Raw genomic sequence first — 19,436 nt, 5'->3', positions numbered from 1 at the left:
AGAGGCGGGGAATCAGACGTGGGGAATCAGAGGAGGGGAATTAGATATGGGGAATCAGAGTTGGGGAATCAGAGGCGGGGAAACAGATGCGGGGAATCAGATATGGGGAATCAGAGGTGGTGAATCAAAGGCGCTGAATCAGAGATGGGGAATCAGAGGCGGGGAATCAGAGGCAGGGAATCAAACACGGGGAATCAGAGGCGGGGAATCAGAGTTGGGGAATCAGAGGCGGGGAATCAGATATGGGGAAACAGAGGCGGTGAATCAGAGGCGGTGAAACAGAGGCGGGGAATCAGATATGGGGAATCAGAGGTGGGGTATCAGAGGTTGGGAATCAGAGGCAGGGAATCAGAGGCGGGGAATCAGAGGCGGGGAATCAGAGGCAGGGAATCAGATGTGCAGAATCAGAAATGGGGAATCAGAGGCAGGGAATCAGAGGTGGGGAATCAGAGGCAGGGAATCAGAGGCCGGGAATCAGAGGCAGGGAATCAGATATGGGGAATCAGAGGTGGGGAATCAGAGGCAGGGAATCAGAAGTGCGGAATCAGAGATGGGGAATCAGAGGCAGGGAAACAGAGGTGGGGAATCAGATATGGGGAATCAGAGATGGCGAATCAATGGCGCTGAATCAGAGATGGGGAATCAGAGGCGGGGAATCAGAGGCGGGGAATCAGAGTTGGTGAATCAGAGGCGGGGAATCAGATATGGGGAAACAGAGGTGGGGAATCAGAGGTGGGGAAACAGAGGTGGGGAATCAGATATGGGGAATCAGAGGTGGTGAATCAGAGGTTGGGAATCAGAGGCAGGGAATCAGAGGCGGGGAATCAGAGGCGGGGATTCAGAGGCAGGGAATCAGATGTACGGAATCAGAAATGGGGAATCAGAGGCAGGGAATCAGAATCAGAAGCGGGGAATCAGAGGCGGGGAATCAGAGCAGTGAATCAGAGTTGGGGAATCAGAGGCCGGGAATAAGATGCCGGGAATAAGAGGCCGGGAATCAGAGGTGGGGAATCAGAGTCCGGGAATAAGAGGTTGGGAATCAGAGGCATGGAATCAGAGGCGGGGCATCAGAGGCGGGGAATCAGAGGCAGGGAATCGGATGTGCGGAATCAGAGATGGGGAATCAGAGGTGGGGAATCAGAGTCCGGGAATCAGAGATGTGGAATCAGAGGCGGGGAATAAGAGGCGGGGTAACAGAGGCGGGGAATCAGATATGGGGAATCAGAGGTCGGGAATCAGAGGTTGGGAATCAGAGGCAGGGAATCAAACATGGGGAATCAGAGGCTGGGAATCAGACGCGGGAAGTCAGAGGCGGGGATTCAGAGCTGGGGAATGAGAGGCAGGGAATCAGATATGTGGAAACAGAGGCGGGGAATAAGAGGCGGGGAAACAGAGGCGGGGAATCAGATATGGGGAATCAGAGGTCGGGAATCAGAGGTTGGGAATCAGAGGCAGGGAATCAAAGGCGGGGAATCAGAATTGGGGAATCAGAGATAGGGAATCAGAGATAGGGAATCAGAGGCGGGGAATCAGACGCGGGGAATCAGAGGTGGTGAATCAGAGCTGGGGAATCAGAGGCGGGAAATCAGTGTTGGGGAATCAGAGGCGGGGAATCAGATATGAGGAAACAGAGGCATGAAATCAGAGGCGGGGCATCAGAGGCGGGGAATCAGAGGCAGGGAATCGGATGTGCGGAATCAGAGATGGGGAATCAGAGGTGGGAATCAGAGATGGGGAATCAGAGGAGGGGAATCAGAGGCGGGGAAACATAGCTGGGGAATAAGATATGGGGAATCAGAGGTGGGGAATCAGAGGTGATGAATCAGAGATGGCGAATCAGAGGCGGGGAATCAGAGGCAGGAAATCAGACATGGGGAATCAGAGGCTGGGAATCAGATGCGGGGAGTCAGAGGCGGGGAATCAGAGCTGGGGAATCAGAGGCGGGGAATCAGAGTTGGGGAATCAGAGGCGGGGAATCAGATATGGGGAAACAGAGGTGGTGAATCAGAGGTTGTGAATCAGAGGCAGGGAATCAGAGGCGGGGAATCAGAGGCGGGGATTCAGAGGCAGGGAATCAGATGTACGGAATCAGAAATGGGGAATCAGAGGCAGGGAATCAGAATCAGAAGCGGGGAATCAGAGGCGGGGAATCAGAGCAGTGAATCAGAGTTGGGGAATCAGAGGCGGGGAATTAGATATGGGGAAACAGAGGCCGGGAATCAGAGGCCGGGAATCAGAGGTGGGGAAAAAGAGGCAGGGAATCAGATGTGCAGAATCAGAGTTGGGGAATCAGAGGCGGGGAATCAGATATGGGGTAACAGAGGCGGGGAATCAGAGGCAGGGAAACAGAGGAGGGGAATAAGATATGGGGAATCAGAGGAGGGGAATCAGAGGTTGGGAATCAGAGGCAGGGAATCAGAGGTGGGGATTCAGAGGCAGGGAATCAGATGCGGGAAATCAGAGGCGGGAATTCAGAGCTGGGGAATCAGAGCGGGGAATCAGATTTGGGGAATCAGAGGCGGGGAATTAGATATGGGGAAACAGAGGCGGGGAATCAGAGGTGGGGAAACGGAGGTGGGGAATCAGAGGCAGGGAATCAGAGGCGGGGAATCAGAGGCAGGGAATCAGATGTGTGGAATCAGAGATGGGGAATCAGAGGCAGGGAATCAGAATCAGAAGCAGGGAATCAGAGGCTGGGAATCAGAGGCCGGGAATCAGATGCCGGGAATAAGAGGCCGGGAATCAGAGGTGGGGAATCAGAGTTGGGGATTCAGAGGCAGGGAATCAGATGCGGGGAATCAGAGGCGGGGATTCAGAGCTGGGGAATCAGAGTGGTGAATCAGAGTTGGGGAATCAGAGGCGGGGAATTAGATATGGGGAAACAGAGGCGGGGAATCAGAGGCGGTGAAACAGAGGCGGGGAATCAGAGGCGGGGAAACAGAGGCGGGGAATCAGATATGGGTAATCAGAGGTGGGAAATCAGAGGCAGGGAATCAGATGTGCGGAATCAGAGATGGGGAATCAGAGGCAGGGAATCAGAATCAGAAGCGGGGAATCAGAGGCCGGGAATCAGAGGCTGGGAATCAGATGACGGGAATAAGAGGCCGGGAATCAGAGGTGGGGAATCAGAGTCCGGGAATCAGAGATGGGGAATCAGAGGCTGGGAATGAGATATGGGGAATCAGAGGCGGGGAATCAGAGGCGGGGAAACAGAGGCGGGGAATCACATATGGGGAATCAGAGGTGGCGAATCAAAGGCGGTGAATCAGAGATGGGGAAGAAGAGGCGGGGAATCAGAGGCAGGGAATCAAACACGGGGAATTAGAGGCGGGGAATCAGAGCTGGGGATCAGAGGCGGGGAATCAGAGTTGGGGAATCAGAGGTGGGGAATCAGATTTGGGGAAACAGAGGCGGGGAATCAGAGGCGGGGAAACAGAGGCGGGGAATCAGATATGGGGAATCAGAGGTGGGGAATCAGAGGTTGGGAATCAGAGGCAGGGAATCAGAGGCGGGGTATCAGAGGCGGGGAATCAGAGGCAGGGAATCAGATGTGCGGAATCAGAGATGGGGAATCAGAGGCAGGGAATCAGAGGCGGGGAATCAGAGGCGGGGAATCAGAGGCCGGGAATCAGAGGCGGGGAATGAGAGGCCAGGAATGAGAGGCCGGGAATCAGAGGCCGGGAATCAGAGGCCGGGAATCAGAGGTGGGGAAAAAGAGGCAGGGAATCAGATGTGCAGAATCAGAGTTGGGGAATCTGAGGCGGGTAATCAGATATGGGGAAACAGAGGCGGGGAATCAGAGGTGGGGAAACAGAGGAGGGGAATCAGATATGGGGAATCAGAGGAGGGGAATCAGAGTTTGGGAATCAGAGGCAGGGAATCAGAGGTGGGGATTCAGAGGCAGGGAATCAGATGCGGGGAATCAGAGGCGGGAATTCAGAGCTGGGGAATCAGAGCGGGGAATCAGATTTGGGGAATCAGAGGCGGGGAATTAGATATGGGGAAACAGAGGCGGGGAATCAGAGGTGGGGAAACAGAGGTGGGGAATCAGAGGCGGGGAATCAGAAGTGGGGAATCAGAGGCAGGGAATCAGATGTGTGGAATCAGAGATGGGGAATCAGATGCAGGGAATCAGAATCAGAAGCGGGGAATCAATGGCTGGGAATCAGAGGCCGGGAATAAGATGCCGGGAATAAGAGGCCGGGAATCAGAGGTGGGGAATCAGAGTCCGGGAATAAGAGGTTGGGAATCAGAGGCATGGAATCAGAGGCGGGGCATCAGAGGCGGGGAATCAGAGGCAGGGAATCGGATGTGCAGAATCAGAGATGGGGAATCAGAGGTGGGGAATCAGAGTCCGGGAATCAGAGATGTGGAATCAGAGGCGGGGAATAAGAGGCGGGGAAACAGAGGCGGGGAATCAGATATGGGGAATCAGAGGTCGGGAATCAGAGGTTGGGAATCAGAGGCAGGGAATCAAACATGGGGAATCAGAGGCTGGGAATCAGACACGGGAAGTCAGAGGCGGGGATTCAGAGCTGGGGAATGAGAGGCAGGGAATCAGATATGTGGAAACAGAGGCGGGGAATAAGAGGCGGGGAAACAGAGGCGGGGAATCAGATATGGGGAATCAGAGGTCGGGAATCAGAGGTTGGGAATCAGAGGCAGGGAATCAAAGGCGGGGAATCAGAATTGGGGAATCAGAGATAGGGAATCAGAGATAGGGAATCAGAGGCGGGGAATCAGACGCGGGGAATCAGAGGTGGTGAATCAGAGCTGGGGAATCAGAGGCGGGAAATCAGTGTTGGGGAATCAGAGGCGGGGAATCAGATATGAGGAAACAGAGGCATGAAATCAGAGGCGGGGCATCAGAGGCGGGGAATCAGAGGCAGGGAATCGGATGTGCTGAATCAGAGATGGGGAATCAGAGGTGGGAATCAGAGATGGGGAATCAGAGGAGGGGAATCAGAGGCGGGGAAACATAGCTGGGGAATAAGATATGGGGAATCAGAGGTGGGGAATCAGAGGTGATGAATCAGAGATGGCGAATCAGAGGCGGGGAATCAGAGGCAGGAAATCAGACATGGGGAATCAGAGGCTGGGAATCAGATGCGGGGAGTCAGAGGCGGGGAATCAGAGCTGGGGAATCAGAGGCGGGGAATCAGAGTTGGGGAATCAGAGGCGGGGAATCAGATATGGGGAAACAGAGGCGGGGAATCAGTGGCAGGGAAACGGATGCGGGGAATCAGATATTTGGAATCAGAGGCGGGGAATCAGAGGCAGGGATTCAGAGGCGGGGAATCAGAGGAGGGGAATCATAGCTGGCGAATCAGAGGCGGGGAATCAGAGTAGGGACGTCATAGGTGGGGAATCAGATATGGGGAATCAGAGGCGGGGAATCAGAGGCGGGGAAACAGAGACGGGGAATCAGATATGGGGAATCATAGGTGGGGAATCAGAGGTGGTGAATCAGAGATGGGGAATCAGAGGTGGGGAATCAGAGGCGGGGAATCAGAGTTGGGGAATCAGAGGAGGGGAATCAGATATGGGGAATCAGAGGCGGGGAATCAGAGGCGGGGTAACAGAGATGGGGAATCAGAGGCAGGGAATCACAGGCAGAGAATCAGAGCTGGGGAATCAGAGGCGGGGAATCAGAGTTGGGGAATCAGAGGAGGGGAATCAGATATGGGGAATCAGAGGCGGGGAATCAGAGGCGGGGTAACAGAGATGGGGAATCAGAGGCAGGCAATCACAGGCAGAGAATCAGACGCGGGGAGTCAGAGGCGGGGAATCATAGTTGGCGAATCACAGGCGGGGAATAAGAGTTGGGGAATCAGAGGCGGGGAATCTGATATGGGGAATCAGAGGCGGGGAATCAGAGGCAGGGAAACAGAGGCGGGGAATCAGACGTGGGGAATCAGAGGAGGGGAATTAGATATGGGGAATCAGAGTTGGGGAATCAGAGGCGGGGAAACAGATGCGGGGAATCAGATATGGGGAATCAGAGGTGGTGAATCAAAGGCGCTGAATCAGAGATGGGGAATCAGAGGCGGGGAATCAGAGGCAGGGAATCAAACACGGGGATTCAGAGGCGGGGAATCAGAGTTGGGGAATCAGAGGCGGGGAATCAGATATGGGGAAACAGAGGTGGGGTATCAGAGGTTGGGAATCAGAGGCAGGGAATCAGAGGCGGTGAATCAGAGGCGGGGAATCAGAGGCAGGGAATCAGATGTGCAGAATCAGAAATGGGGAATCAGAGGCAGGGAATCAGAGGTGGGGAATCAGAGGCAGGGAATCAGAGGCCGGGAATCAGAGGCAGGGAATCAGATATGGGGAATCAGAGGTGGGGAATCAGAGGCAGGGAATCAGATGTGCGGAATCAGAGATGGGGAATCAGAGGCAGGGAAACAGAGGTGGGGAATCAGATATGGGGAATCAGAGATGGCGAATCAATGGCGCTGAATCAGAGATGGGGAATCAGAGGCGGGGAATCAGAGGCGGGGAATCAGAGTTGGTGAATCAGAGGCGGGGAATCAGATATGGGGAAACAGAGGTGGGGAATCAGAGGTGGGGAAACAGAGGTGGGGAATCAGATATGGGGAATCAGAGGTGGTGAATCAGAGGTTGGGAATCAGAGGCAGGGAATCAGAGGCGGGGAATCAGAGGCGGGGAATCAGAGGCAGGGAATCAGATGTACGGAATCAGAAATGGGGAATCAGAGGCAGGGAATCAGAATCAGAAGCGGGGAATCAGAGCTGGGGAATCAGAGCAGTGAATCAGAGTTGGGGAATCAGAGGCGGGGAATTAGATATGGGGAAACAGAGGCGGGGAATCAGAGGCGGGGAAACAGAGGCGGGGAATCAGAGGCGGGGAAACAGAGGCAGGGAATCAGATATGGGTAATCAGAGGTGGGAAATCAGAGGCAGGGAATCAGATGTGCGGAATCAGAGATGGGGAATCAGAGGCAGGGAATCAGAATCAGAAGCGGGGAATCAGAGGCCGGGAATCAGAGGCCGGGAATCAGATGCCGGGAATAAGAGGCCGGGAATCAGAGGTGGGGAATCAGAGGCTGGGAATGAGATATGGGGAATCAGAGGTGGGGAATCAGAGGTGGGGAAACAGAGGCGGGGAATCACATATGGGGAATCAGAGGTGGCGAATCAAATGCGGTGAATCAGAGATGGGGAAGAAGAGGCGGGGAATCAGAGGCAGGGAATCAAACACGGGGAATTAGAGGCGGGGAATCAGAGCTGGGGTATCAGAGGCGGGGAATCAGAGTTGGGGAATCAGAGGCGGGGAATCAGAGGTTGGGAATCAGAGGCAGGGAATCAGAGGCGGGGAATCAGAGGCGGGGAATCAGAGGCAGGGAATCAGATGTGCGGAATCAGAGATGGGGAATCAGAGGCAGGGAATCAAACACGGGGAACTAGAGGCGGGGAATCAGAGCTGGGGAATCAGAGGCGGGGAATCAGAGTTGGGGAATCAGAGGTGGGGAATCAGAGGTTGGGAATCAGAGGCAGGGAATCAGAGGCGGGGAATCAGAGGCGGCGAATCAGAGGCAGGGAATCAGATGTGCGGAATCAGAGATGGGGAATCAGAGGCAGGGAATCAGAGGCGGGGAATCAGAGGCGGGGAATCAGAGGCCGGGAATCAGAGGCGGGGAATGAGAGGCCAGGAATGAGAGGCCGGGAATCAGAGGCCGGGAATCAGAGGCCGGGAATCAGAGGTGGGGAAAAAGAGGCAGGGAATCAGATGTGCAGAATCAGAGTTGGGGAATCAGAGGCGGGGAATCAGATATGGGGAAACAGAGGCGGGGAATCAGAGGTGGGGAAACAGAGGAGGGGAATCAGATATGGGGAATCAGAGTTTGGGAATCAGAGGCAGGGAATCATAGGTGGGGATTCAGAGGCAGGGAATAAGATGCGGGGAATCAGAGGCGGGAATTCAGAACTGGGGAATCAGAGCGGGGAATCAGATTTGGGGAATCAGAGGCGGGGAATTAGATATGGGGAAACAGAGGCGGGGAATCAGAGGTGGGGAAACAGAGGTGGGGAATCAGAGGCGGGGAATCAGAAGTGGGGAATCAGAGGCAGGGAATCAGATGTGTGGAATCAGAGATGGGGAATCAGAGGCAGGGAATCAGAATCAGAAGCGGGGAATCAATGGCTGGGAATCATAGGCCGGGAATAAGATGCCGGGAATAAGAGGCCGGGAATCAGAGGTTGGGAATCAGAGGCATGGAATCAGAGGCGGGACATCAGAGGCGGGGAATCAGAGGCAGGGAATCGGATGTGCGGAATCAGAGATGGGGAATCAGAGGTGGGGAATCAGAGTCCGGGAATCAGAGATGTGGAATCAGAGGCGGGGAATCAGAGGCGGGGAAACATAGGTGGGGAATCAGATATGGGGAATCAGAAGTGGGGAATCAGAGCCGATGAATCAGAGATGGCGAATCAGAGGCGGGGAATCAGAGGTAGGAAATCAAACATGGGGAATCAGAGGCTGGGAATCAGACGCGGGAAGTCAGAGGCGGGGATTCAGAGCTGGGGAATGAGAGGCAGGGAATCAGATATGGGGAAACAGAGGCGGGGAATAAGAGGCGGGGAAACAGTGGCGGGGAATCAGATATGGGGAATCAGAGGTCGGGAATCAGAGGTTGGGAATCAGAGGCAGGGAATCAAAGGCGGGGAATCAGAATTGGGGAATCAGAGATAGGGAATCAGAGATGGGGAATCAGAGGCGGGGAATCAGACGCGGGGAATCAGAGGCCGGGAATCAGAGGCAGGGAATCAGATATGGGGAATCAGAGGTGGGGAATCAGAGGCAGGGAATCAGATGTGCGGAATCAGAGATGGGGAATCAGAGGCAGGGAAACAGAGGTGGGGAATCAGATATGGGGAATCAGAGATGGCGAATCAATGGCGCTGAATCAGAGATGGGGAATCAGAGGCGGGGAATCAGAGGCGGGGAATCAGAGTTGGTGAATCAGAGGCGGGGAATCAGATATGGGGAAACAGAGGTGGGGAATCAGAGGTGGGGAAACAGAGGTGGGGAATCAGATATGGGGAATCAGAGGTGGTGAATCAGAGGTTGGGAATCAGAGGCAGGGAATCAGAGGCGGGGAATCAGAGGCGGGGATTCAGAGGCAGGGAATCAGATGTACGGAATCAGAAATGGGGAATCAGAGGCAGGGAATCAGAATCAGAAGCGGGGAATCGGAGGCGGGGAATCAGAGCAGTGAATCAGAGTTGGGGAATCAGAGGCGGGGAATTAGATATGGGGAAACAGAGGCCGGGAATCAGAGGCCGGGAATCAGAGGTGGGGAAAAAGAGGCAGGGAATCAGATGTGCAGAATCAGAGTTGGGGAATCAGAGGCGGGGAATCAGATATGGGGTAACAGAGGCGGGGAATCAGAGGCAGGGAAACAGAGGAGGGGAATCAGATGCGGGAAATCAGAGGCGGGAATTCAGAGCTGGGGAATCAGAGCGGGGAATCAGATTTGGGGAATCAGAGGCGGGGAATTAGATATGGGGAAACAGAGGCGGGGAATCAGAGGTGGGGAAACGGAGGTGGGGAATCAGAGGCAGGGAATCAGAGGCGGGGAATCAGAGGCAGGGAATCAGATGTGTGGAATCAGAGATGGGGAATCAGAGGCAGGGAATCAGAATCAGATGCGGGGAATCAGAGGCTGGGAATCAGAGGCCGGGAATCAGATGCCGGGAATAAGAGGCCGGGAATCAGAGGTGGGGAATCAGAGTTGGGGATTCAGAGGCAGGGAATCAGATGCGGGGAATCAGAGGCGGGGATTCAGAGCTGGGGAATCAGAGTGGTGAATCAGAGTTGGGGAATCAGAGGCGGGGAATTAGATATGGGGAAACAGAGGCGGGGAATCAGAGGCGGTGAAACAGAGGCGGGGAATCAGAGGCGGGGAAACAGAGGCGGGGAATCAGATATGGGTAATCAGAGGTGGGAAATCAGAGGCAGGGAATCAGATGTGCGGAATCAGAGATGGGGAATCAGAGGCAGGGAATCAGAATCAGAAGCGGGGAATCAGAGGCCGGGAATCAGAGGCCGGGAATCAGATGACGGGAATAAGAGGCCGGGAATCAGAGGTGGGGAATCAGAGTCCGGGAATCAGAGATGGGGAATCAGAGGCTGGGAATGAGATATGGGGAATCAGAGGCGGGGAATCAGAGGCGGGGAAACAGAGGCGGGGAATCACATATGGGGAATCAGAGGTGGCGAATCAAAGGCGGTGAATCAGAGATGGGGAAGAAGAGGCGGGGAATCAGAGGCAGGGAATCAAACACGGGGAATTAGAGGCGGGGATTCAGAGCTGGGGAATCAGAGGCGGGGAATCAGAGTTGGGGAATCAGAGGTGGGGAATCAGATTTGGGGAAACAGAGGCGGGGAATCAGAGGCGGGGAAACAGAGGCGGGGAATCAGATATGGGGAATCAGAGGTGGGGAATCAGAGGTTGGGAATCAGAGGCAGGGAATCAGAGGCGGGGTATCAGAGGCGGGGAATCAGAGGCAGGGAATCAGATGTGCGGAATCAGAGATGGGGAATCAGAGGCAGGGAATCAGAGGCGGGGAATCAGAGGCGGGGAATCAGAGGCCGGGAATCAGAGGCGGGGAATGAGAGGCCAGGAATGAGAGGCCGGGAATCAGAGGCCGGGAATCAGAGGCCGGGAATCAGAGGTGGGGAAAAAGAGGCAGGGAATCAGATGTGCAGAATCAGAGTTGGGGAATCTGAGGCGGGTAATCAGATATGGGGAAACAGAGGCGGCGAATCAGAGGTGGGGAAACAGAGGAGGGGAATCAGATATGGGGAATCAGAGGAGGGGAATCAGAGGTTGGGAATCAGAGGCAGGGAATCAGAGGTGGGGATTCAGAGGCAGGGAATCAGATGCGGGGAATCAGAGGCGGGAATTCAGAGCTGGGGAATCAGAGCGGGGAATCAGATTTGGGGAATCAGAGGCGGGGAATTAGAAATGGGGAAACAGAGGCGGGGAATCAGAGGTGGGGAAACAGAGGTGGGGAATCAGAGGCGGGGAATCAGAAGTGGGGAATCAGAGGCAGGGAATCAGATGTGTGGAATCAGAGATGGGGAATCAGATGCAGGGAATCAGAATCAGAAGCGGGGAATCAATGGCTGGGAATCAGAGGCCGGGAATAAGATGCCGGGAATAAGAGGCCGGGAATCAGAGGTGGGGAATCAGAGTCCGGGAATAAGAGGTTGTGAATCAGAGGCATGGAATCAGAGGCGGGGCATCAGAGGCGGGGAATCAGAGGCAGGGAATCGGATGTGCGGAATCAGAGATGGGGAATCAGAGGTGGAGAATCAGAGGTGGGGAAACAGAGGTGGGGAATCAGAGGTGGGGAAACAGAGGTGGGGAATCAGAGGCGGGGAATCAGAAGTGGGGAATCAGAGGCAGGGAATCAGATGTGTGGAATCAGAGATGGGGAATCAGATGCAGGGAATCAGAATCAGAAGCGGGGAATCAATGGCTGGGAATCAGAGGCCGGGAATAAGATGCCGGGAATAAGAGGCCGGGAATCAGAGGTGGGGAATCAGAGTCCGGGAATAAGAGGTTGTGAATCAGAGGCATGGAATCAGAGGCGGGGCATCAGAGGCGGGGAATCAGAGGCAGGGAATCGGATGTGCGGAATCAGAGATGTGGAATCAGAGGCGGGGAATAAGAGGCGGGGAAACAGAGGCGGGGAATCAGATATGGGGAATCAGAGGTCGGGAATCAGAGGTTGGGAATCAGAGGCAGGGAATCAAACATGGGGAATCAGAGGCTGGGAATCAGACGCGGGAAGTCAGAGGCGGGGATTCAGAGCTGGGGAATGAGAGGCAGGGAATCAGATATGTGGAAACAGAAGCGGGGAATAAGAGGCGGGGAAACAGAGGCGGGGAATCAGATATGGGGAATCAGAGGTCGGGAATCAGAGGTTGGGAATCAGAGGCAGGGAATCAAAGGCGGGGAATCAGAATTGGGGAATCAGAGATAGGGAATCAGAGATAGGGAATCAGAGGCGGGGAATCAGACGCGGGGAATCAGAGGTGGTGAATCAGAGCTGGGGAATCAGAGGCGGGAAATCAGTGTTGGGGAATCAGAGGCGGGGAATCAGATATGAGGAAACAGAGGCATGAAATCAGAGGCGGGGCATCAGAGGCGGGGAATCAGAGGCAGGGAATCGGATGTGCGGAATCAGAGATGGGGAATCAGAGGTGGGAATCAGAGATGGGGAATCAGAGGAGGGGAATCAGAGGCGGGGAAACATAGCTGGGGAATAAGATATGGGGAATCAGAGGTGGGGAATCAGAGGTGATGAATCAGAGATGGCGAATCAGAGGCGGGGAATCAGAGGCAGGAAATCAGACATGGGGAATCAGAGGCTGGGAATCAGATGCGGGGAGTCAGAGGCGGGGAATCAGAGCTGGGGAATCAGAGGCGGGGAATCAGAGTTGGGGAATCAGAGGTGGGGAATCAGATATGGGGAAACAGAGGCGGGGAATCAGTGGCAGGGAGACGGAGGCGGGGAATCAGATATTTGGAATCAGAGGCGGGGAATCAGAGGCAGGGATTCAGAGGCGGGGAATCAGAGGAGGGGAATCATAGCTGGCGAATCAGAGGCGGGGAATCAGAGTAGGGAAGTCATAGGTGGGGAATCAGATATGGGGAATCAGAGGCGGGGAATCAGAGGCGGGGAAACAGAGACGGGGAATCAGATATGGGGAATCATAGGTGGGGAATCAGAGGTGGTGAATCAGAGATGGGGAATCAGAGGTGGGGAATCAGAGGCGGGGAATCAGAGTTGGGGAATCAGAGGAGGGGAATCAGATATGGGGAATCAGAGGCGGGGAATCAGAGGCGGGGTAACAGAGATGGGGAATCAGAGGCAGGGAATCACAGGCAGAGAATCAGAGCTGGGGAATCAGAGGCGGGGAATCAGAGTTGGGGAATCAGAGGAGGGGAATCAGATATGGGGAATCAGAGGCGGGGTAACAGAGATGGGGAATCAGAGGCAGGCAATCACAGGCAGAGATTCAGACGCGGGGAATCAGAGGCGGGGAATCATAGTTGGCGAATCACAGGCGGGGAATAAGAGTTGGGGAATCAGAGGCGGGGAATCTGATATGGGGAATCAGAGGCGGGGAATCAGAGGCAGGGAAACAAAGGCGGGGAATCAGACGTGGGGAATCAGAGGAGGGGAATTAGATATGGGGAATCAGAGTTGGGGAATCAGAGGCGGGGAAACAGATGCGGGGAATCAGATATGGGGAATCAGAGGTGGTGAATCAAAGGCGCTGAATCAGAGATGGGGAATCAGAGGCGGGGAATCAGAGGCAGGGAATCAAACACGGGGATTCAGAGGCGGGGAATCAGAGTTGGGGAATCAGAGTCGGGGAATCAGATATGGGGAAACAGAGGCGGTGATTCAGAGGCGGTGAAACAGAGGCGGGGAATCAGATATGGGGAATCAGAGGTGGGGTATCAGAGGTTGGGAATCAGAGGCAGGGAATCAGAGGCGGGGAATCAGAGGCGGGGAATCAGAGGCAGGGAATCAGATGTGCAGAATCAGAAATGGGGAATCAGAGGCAGGGAATCAGAGGTGGGGAATCAGAGGCAGGGAATCAGAGGCCGGGAATCAGAGGCAGGGAATCAGATATGGGGAATCAGAGGTGGGGAATCAGAGGCAGGGAATCAGATGTGCGGAATCAGAGATGGGGAATCAGAGGCAGGGAAACAGAGGTGGGGAATCAGATATGGGGAATCAGAGATGGCGAATCAATGGCGCTGAATCAGAGATGGGGAATCAGAGGCGGGGAATCAGAGGCGGGGAATCAGAGTTGGTGAATCAGAGGCGGGGAATCAGATATGGGGAAACAGAGGTGGGGAATCAGAGGTGGGGAAACAGAGGTGGGGAATCAGATATGGGGAATCAGAGGTGGTGAATCAGAGGTTGGGAATCAGAGGCAGGGAATCAGAGGCGGGGAATCAGAGGCGGGGAATCAGAGGCAGGGAATCAGATGTACGGAATCAGAAATGGGGAATCAGAGGCAGGGAATCAGAATCAGAAGCGGGGAATCAGAGCTGGGGAATCAGAGCAGTGAATCAGAGTTGGGGAATCAGAGGCGGGGAATTAGATATGGGGAAACAGAGGCGGGGAATCAGAGGCGGGGAAACAGAGGCGGGGAATCAGAGGCGGGGAAACAGAGGCAGGGAATCAGATATGGGTAATCAGAGGTGGGAAATCAGAGGCAGGGAATCAGATGTGCGGAATCAGAGATGGGGAATCAGAGGCAGGGAATCAGAATCAGAAGCGGGGAATCAGAGGCCGGGAATCAGAGGCCGGGAATCAGATGCCGGGAATTAGAGGCCGGGAATCAGAGGTGGGGATTCAGAGGCTGGGAATGAGATATGGGGAATCAGAGGTGGGGAATCAGAGGTGGGGAAACAGAGGCGGGGAATCACATATAGGGAATCAGAGGTGGCGAATCAAAGGCGGTGAATCAGAGATGGGGAAGAAGAGGCGGGGAATCAGAGGCAGGGAATCAAACACGGGGAATTAGAGGCGGGGAATCAGAGCTGGGGTATCAGAGGCGGGGAATCAGAGTTGGGGAATCAGAGGCGGGGAATCAGAGGTTGGGAATCAGAGGCAGGGAATCAGAGGCGGGGAATCAGAGGCGGGGAATCAGAGGCAGGGAATCAGATGTGAGGAATCAGAGATGGGGAATCAGAGGCAGGGAATCAAACACGGGGAATTAGAGGCGGGGAATCAGAGCTGGGGAATCAGAGGCGGGGAATCAGAGTTGGGGAATCAGAGGTGGGGAATCAGAGGTTGGGAATCAGAGGCAGGGAATCAGAGGCGGGGAATCAGAGGCGGGGAATCAGAGGCAGGGAATCAGATGTGCGGAATCAGAGATGGGGAATCAGAGGCAGGGAATCAGAGGCGGGGAATCAGAGGCGGGGAATCAGAGGCCGGGAATCAGAGGCGGGGAATGAGAGGCCAGGAATAAGAGGCCGGGAATCAGAGGCCGGGAATCAGAGGCCGGGAATCAGAGGTGGGGAAAAAGAGGCAGGGAATCAGATGTGCAGAATCAGAGTTGGGGAATCAGAGGCGGGGAATCAGATATGGGGAAACAGAGGCGGGCAATCAGAGGTGGGGAAACAGAGGAGGGGAATCAGATATGGGGAATCAGAGGAGGGGAATCAGAGGTTGGGAATCAGAGGCAGGGAATCAGAGGTGGGGATTCAGAGGCAGGGAATAAGATGCGGGGAATCAGAGGCGGGAATTCAGAACTGGGGAATCAGAGCGGGGAATCAGATTTGGGGAATCAGAGGCGGGGAATTAGATATGGGGAAACAGAGGCGGGGAATCAGAGGTGGGGAAACAGAGGTGGGGAATCAGAGGCGGGGAATCAGAAGTGGGGAATCAGAGGCAGGGAATCAGATGTGTGGAATCAGAGATGGGGATTCAGAGGCAGGGAATCAGAATCAGAAGCGGGGAATCAATGGCTGGGAATCAGAGGCCGGGAATAAGATGCCGGGAATAAGAGGCCGGGAATCAGAGGTGGGGAATCAGAGTCCGGGAATCAGAGGTTGGGAATCAGAGGCATGGAATCAGAGGCGGGACATCAGAGGCGGGGAATCAGAGGCAGGGAATCGGATGTGCGGAATCAGAGATGGGGAATCAGAGGTGGGGAATCAGAGTCCAGGAATCAGAGATGTGGAATCAGAGGCGGGGAATCAGAGGCGGGGAAACATAGGTGGGGAATCAGATATGGGGAATCAGGAGTGGGGAATCAGAGCCGATGAATCAGAGATGGCGAATCAGAGGCGGGGAATCAGAGGCAGGAAATCAAACATGGGGAATCAGAGGCTGGGAATCAGACGCGGGAAGTCAGAGGCGGGGATTCAGAGCTGGGGAATGAGAGGCAGGGAATCAGATATGGGGAAACAGAGGCGGGGAATAAGAGGCGGGGAAACAGTGGCGGGGAATCAGATATGGGGAATCAGAGGTCGGGAATCAGAGGTTGGGAATCAGAGGCAGGGAATCAAAGGCGGGGAATCAGAATTGGGGAATCAGAGATAGGGTATCAGAGATGGGGAATCAGAGGCGGGGAATCAGACGCGGGGAATCAGAGGTGGTGAATCAGAGCTGGGGAATCAGAGGCGGGAAATCAGTGTTGGGGAATCAGAGGCGGGGAATCAGATATGAGGAAACAGAGGCATGAAATCAGAGGCGGGGCATCAGAGGCGGGGAATCAGAGGCAGGGAATCGGATGTGCGGAATCAGAGATGGGAAATCAGAGGTGGGAATCAGAGTCCGGGAATCAGAGTTGGGGAATCAGAGGAGGGGAATCAGAGGCGGGGAAACATAGGTGGGGAATCAGATATGGGGAATCAGAGGTGGGGAATCAGAGGCGATGAATCAGAGATGGCGAATCAGAGGCGGGGAATCAGAGGCAGGAAATCAGACATGGGGAATCAGAGGCTGGGAATCAGACGCGGGGAGTCAGAGGCGGGGAATCAGAGCTGGGGAATCAGAGGCGGGGAATCAGAGTTGGGGAATCAGAGGCGGGGAATCAGATATGGGGAAACAGAGGCGGGGAATCAGAGGCAGGGAAACGGAGGCGGAGAATCAGATATTGGGAATCAGAGGCGGGGAATCAGAGGCAGGGATACAGACGCGGGGAAACAGAGGCGGGGAATCAGAGCTGGGGAATCAGAGGCGGGGAATCAGAGTTGGGGAATCAGAGGAGGGGAATCAGATATGGGGAATCAGAGGCGGGGAATCAGAGGTGGGGTAACAGAGATGGGGAATCAGAGGCAGGGAATCACAGGCAGAGAATCAGACGCGGGGAATCAGAGGCGGGGAATCATAGTTGGCGAATCACAGGCGGGGAATAAGAGTTGGGGAATCAGAGGCGGGGAATCTGATATGGGGAATCAGAGGCGGGGAATCAGAGGCAGGGAATCAGAGGCGGGGAATCAGACATGGGGAATCAGAGGCGGGGGATCAGAGCGGGGAATCAGAGTTGGGGAATCAGAGGCGGGGAATTAGATATGGGGAAACAGAGGCGGGGAATCAGAGGCGAGGAAACAGATGCGGGGAATCAGATATGGGGAATCAGAGGTGGTGAATCAAAGGCGCTGAATCAGAGATGGGGAATCAGAGGCGGGGAATCAGAGGCAGGGAATCAAACACGGGGAATCAGAGGCGGGGAATCAGAGTTGGGGAATCAGAGGCGGGGAATCAGATATGGGGAAACAGAGGCGGTGATTCAGAGGCGGTGAAACAGAGGCGGGGAATCAGATATGGGGAATCAGAGGTGGGGTATCAGAGGTTGGGAATCAGAGGCAGGGAATCAGAGGCGGGGAATCAGAGGCGGAAAATCAGACGCAGGGAATCAGATGTGCAGAATCAGAAATGGGGAATCAGAGGCTGGGAATCAGAGGTGGGGAATCAGAGGCAGGGAATCAGAGGCCGGGAATCAGAGGCGGGGAATCAGAGTTGGTGAATCAGAGGCGGGGTATCAGATATGGGGAAACAGAGGTGGGGAATCAGAGGTGGGGAAACAGAGGTGGGGAATCAGATATGGGGAATCAGAGGTGGTGAATCGGAGGTTGGGAATCAGAGGCAGGGAATCAGAGGCGGGGAATCAGAGGCGGGGAATCAGAGGCAGGGAATCAGATGTACGGAATCAGAAATGGGGAATCAGAGGCAGGGAATCAGAGGCGGGGAATCAGAGGCGTGGAAACAGAGGCGGGGAATCAGATATGGGGAATCAGAGGTGTGGAATCAAAGGCGGTGAATCAGAGATGGGGAATCAGAGGCGGGGAATCAGAGGCAGGGAATCAGACGTGGGGAATCAGAGGCGGGGAATCAGAGCTGGGGAATCAGAGGCATGGTATCAGAGTTGGGGAATCAGCGGCGGGGAATCAGATATGGGGAATCAGAGGCGGGGAATCAGAGCTGGGGAATGAGAGGCCGGGAATCAGATATGGTGAAACAGAGGCGGGGAATAAGAGGCGGGGAAACAGAGGCGGGGAATCAGATATGGGGAATCAGAGGTCGGGAATCAGAGGTTGGGAAACAGAGGGGGGGAATCAGATATGGGGAATCAGAGGTGGGGAATCAGAGGTTGGGAATCAGAGGCAGGGAATCAGAGGCGGGGAATCAGTGTTTGGGAATCAGAGGAGGGGAATCAGATATGAGGAAACTGATGCAGGGAATCAGAGGCGGGGAAACAAAGGCGGGGAATCAGATATGGGGAATCAGAGGTGGGGAATCAGAGGTTGGGAATCAGAAGCATGGAATCAGAGGCGGGGCATCAGAGGCGGGGAATCAGAGGCAGGGAATTGGATGTGCGGAATCAGAGATGGGGAATCAGAGGCGGGGAATGAGATATGGGGAATCAGAGGCGTGGAATCAGAGGCGGGGTAACAGAGGCGGGGAATCACATATGGGGAATCAGCGGTGGCGAATCAAAGGTGGTGAATCAGAGATGGGGAAGCAGAGGCGGGGAATCAGAGGCAGGGAATCAAACACGGGGATTCAGAGGCGGGGAATCAGAGCTGGGGAATCAGAGGCGGGGAATCAGATTTGGGGAATCAGAGGCGGGGAATCAGATATGGGGAATCAGAGGCGGGGAATCAGACGCGGGGAATCAGAGGTGGTGAATCAGAGCTGGGGAATCAGAGGCGGGAAATCAGTGTTGGGGAATCAGAGGCGGGGAATCAGATATGAGGAAACAGAGGCATGAAATCAGAGGCGGGGCATCAGAGGCGGGGAATCAGAGGCAGGGAATCGGATGTGCAGAATCAGAGATGGGGAATCAGAGGTGGGAATCAGAGTCCGGGAATCAGAGTTGGGGAATCAGAGGAGGGGAATCAGAGGCGGGGAAACATAGGTGGGGAATGAGATATGGGGAATCAGAGGTGGGGAATCAGAGGCGATGAATCAGAGATGGCGAATCAGAGGCGGGGAATCAGAGGCAGGAAATCAGACATGGGGAATCAGAGGCTGGGAATCAGACGCGGGGATTCAGAGGCGCGAATCAGAGCTGGGGAATCAGAGGCAGGGAATCAGAGTTGGGGAATCAGAGGCGGGGAATCAGATATGGGGAAACAGAGGCGGGGAATCAGAGGCAGGGAAACGGAGGCCGGGAATAAGATGCCGGGAATAAGAGGCCGGGAATCAGAGGTGGGGAATCAGAGTCCGGGAATAAGAGGTTGTGAATCAGAGGCATGGAATCAGAGGCGGGGCATCAGAGGCGGGGAATCAGAGGCAGGGAATCGGATGTGCGGAATCAGAGATGTGGAATCAGAGGCGGGGAATAAGAGGCGGGGAAACAGAGGCGGGGAATCAGATATGGGGAATCAGAGGTCGGGAATCAGAGGTTGGGAATCAGAGGCAGGGAAT

This window comes from Narcine bancroftii, chromosome 1 (assembly GCF_036971445.1).
Source record: "Narcine bancroftii isolate sNarBan1 chromosome 1, sNarBan1.hap1, whole genome shotgun sequence".
NCBI classification, from domain to species: domain Eukaryota; kingdom Metazoa; phylum Chordata; class Chondrichthyes; order Torpediniformes; family Narcinidae; genus Narcine; species Narcine bancroftii.
The sequence above is the reverse complement of the archived record's forward strand: the minus strand, read 5'-3'. Positions refer to the sequence as shown.